Source organism: Echinops telfairi, unplaced genomic scaffold (genome assembly GCF_000313985.2).
Source record: "Echinops telfairi isolate 266 unplaced genomic scaffold, ASM31398v2 ScPeMD7_15;HRSCAF=58, whole genome shotgun sequence".
NCBI lineage: Eukaryota > Metazoa > Chordata > Mammalia > Afrosoricida > Tenrecidae > Echinops > Echinops telfairi.
The window spans coordinates 11,770,690-11,773,639 of NW_022103912.1; the positions used below are offsets into that span (position 1 = coordinate 11,770,690).

A 2,950-nucleotide genomic window follows, 5' to 3' on the forward strand; every position below is an offset into this window, starting at 1 on the left:
TTCGTCGTTATTTGGAAAGTTGGGAAGGAAGAGTGAGAGGGAGGGAGGGAACCAACCTCCAAAGCCAACTTCCAGTGAGAAGGTTGTGCTTCGTGAAGGCTGTTGTGCAGGGCTGCTTGAATCTAGCCTTTGTCTCCGTCGTCTTGTGCCTGGATTGTGCCAGTGGCTTCCTGATGGTTCTGCTTGTGCCCCTGCAGACTGTTCCCCCCCACATCAGACCCTGCTGCTCCCTGCCCAGAACTTCCATCTAGCTCCATATAAAAATCAAAGTCTTGATGTCCGCCTGAAACACCCTATGTGTCCTCACTCTGTTAGCTCCTCGAGCCCGTGTCCACCCGCTCTCTGCCCCCAACACACTCACTCCCTGTTGAAGCCACACAGCCCCTGCTCCCCCGCGCACACTCCTTTGGGAGATCTCAGTGCCCCTTCTGTGTCTGGCAGGTTCCACCCAGATGTTTTTGGACTCACTCCTTTACCTCCTCCATCCTTTCTCGCCAGATGGCTGGGACCCAGATCCTCACACCCCCCACTCTCCTGTCAGATCTATGCCATGCTCGGTGGCCTCAGAGGTGCCAAACCAGCACACGCACACTCACCCATGAACCATCAACAAGAGTGACAGGCCCCAAGTCATTGTGTATAATTGAACCGAGCGTGCTTGGTGGAACGTAACCTTGCAAAGGTAGACTGCTGCTGTTCTCCAAGAAAGGGGCGCCCTGGCAGGTGAGCCCTGCAGCAGAGCCTTGAGGGCGGGCCCCTCCGTCCTGACCTTGCTCTTGGGACGTGGTGCTGTTTATCCAGGGCTGCCGCAGCGTATCCACTTGCCTCCCATGAGGTGCTTCTGAAGGCTGCCCAGGCTCCAGGTGTCCCTCCTGTAGAGGAGGAGCACCTGCTGTGTGCCAGGTGTTTGCCAGCTGCACAGCCCAAAGCCCACTGCCAGGTGTTGCAGCGGAGGCACTGGAGACAGACGAGACCGGGGCGAGGCTCCTCGTGGAAGAAGCGGACCCACAGGTGGTCTTGAGGACTTGGGTGCACCCCCTGCTGTGTCCCCTCTAGTAGCCTAGCAGCCGAGCGAATCTTCCTCCTAGCTTCCTTTCCACCCTGGTTCTGCTTCCGAAAGGAGATCTGGTGAGGCCATTAGTGGGGCACTTGGCTGATAACACAGGGGAGGGAGGGAGGTGGTGGTCTGATTCTCTAACATCCCCAGCCCCCAAAGCGCTGGTGGGCTGTGCATTGTCCCAGGAGGACCCCAGAGGTCGAAAATAACTTGACGGCACCCACCCAAAACAACAGTGCTGCTTGTCAACTCCACAAGGCCACTGAGAGGGAAGACCCCCCACCCACACACACACACACACACACATACTCCTGTGGTGCTAGGTAGCACACAAGGAGAAACCGCCTGTGGCGCTCTTACAAGAAGCGTAGACGGGAATTAACGACCATTTGCTGACCAGGCCGGCAGTCTTTCCGCCCAGAGCTCTGTCTCTGACCCACCCCGTTGGGGGGACAGTCTCTCACCCTCCCACCAGGGGCCACGTTCCAAAGAGAAAGGCAGATCCTCATATTCCAAGAAACTGGCGGATCGCTGCCATCTCGGGGGCTGTTAGATCCTCTTGGAATCTTCCGTTTCCCACTTAGATAAATGCCGTTCACCATGTAGCGAAGTGTTTGTGTTTGTTAACCTCCGAACTCACTCAGTCGGGTGAGTTCCTGTGGCTACACCTCGAGGCAGTTCTGGGGCATTGATTTCCCAGGAGCAAGACAGCGTGGCTGCATATCCCCTCATCTGTTTGTGTGCCTGAGGAGGAATTCCCAGTCCAGGATCCTGCCACCAGGGGGCACTCTCACCAGAGTTACAAGCAGCTTCCTCTGCAGGTTGGGTAGTCCCTCAATGTCCACGCGTACTGGGCCACCAGGAGCGGGGCCAACTGGGCCTTAGCTAACAAACAGGACAATCCCAGTTCAGGGTGTGTGGTCAGCCTGCCATATTGCCCCAGAGCATCTTGGAAAAGGTGCTTAAAAAGTGTGGCGGGGCTCAGGCTGCACAGCCTGCCTACGCGTTTGCTAAGCGCCATTGTCAAAGGCCCGGGCAGGGATAACTGGTCCTGCGTGGTGCTTGACTTCTCGCTCCTCACACTTGCTAGGCCTGCTTGAAACATGACGGAAAGGAAACAGGGATCCCAGGCCAGAGTGAGAGAGCGAGCTTTCATTGTGCTCCGTGGCCTTGACCCTGACTCGGCTGGTTGTCATTCATGGTCATACCACAGACTACTACTGCCACGTTGTCCCTGGATGTGCTGATTCCCTTCACTCGCTCTAGGCCCTGGGAATGACCAGCCCTGCTTGTCCTCAAGTGAAACCCTGGTGGTGGAGTGGTTATGCATTGGGCTGCGATCCACCTGGTCATCAGTTCAGAACCACCAGCAGCCCCGTGGGAGAATGGCCAGGCTTTCTATTCCCGTCCACAGTTACAGTCTCAGAAACCCACAGGGGGTCGCTGTGGGTTAGCACTGATTGGATGGCAGTGAGTTTGGCTTGGTGTGGGCCTATTCTGAGCCCCTGTGCTGTGGGCAGCCTTCTTGGCTGGAGCTGCCATGCCACTGGGCGCCTCCCCTCACGTTGCTCAGACCATGTCTGTCTAGCCGTCGTACTAGTGGGTGCCGTGAGTTTGAGGCCACCAACAGATGCCGGGTCCCTAGCCAAGGATGCATTGGGGTGCGTCAGAGGTGCCTCTGTGTGAGCCTTGACCTCACAAAGTCACGCTTCTGCCTGAGAGACCCAGTGAGTGTTCTGGATGCAATGTCACGTTAGGTGACTGTCAGGTGAGGTGGATGCTGAAATGTCTTTGGATTCGGAGAGGAAGGAACGCAGCTGGTGAAAGGGGACCTGGAGATGGGCCTTCAAATAACTGGATGTATCATTTTTGATGGTGGAGGTGGTGGTTGTG

At 56.6% G+C, this 2,950-nt stretch overlaps 1 protein-coding gene across 1 annotated transcript in view; it reads left to right on the forward strand.

Moving 5' to 3' along the window:
• Nucleotides 1–2,950, forward strand: part of MGAT5 (alpha-1,6-mannosylglycoprotein 6-beta-N-acetylglucosaminyltransferase) — a 416,629-nt gene that overhangs the window by 405,914 nt on the left and 7,765 nt on the right. The window lies entirely within an intron of this gene.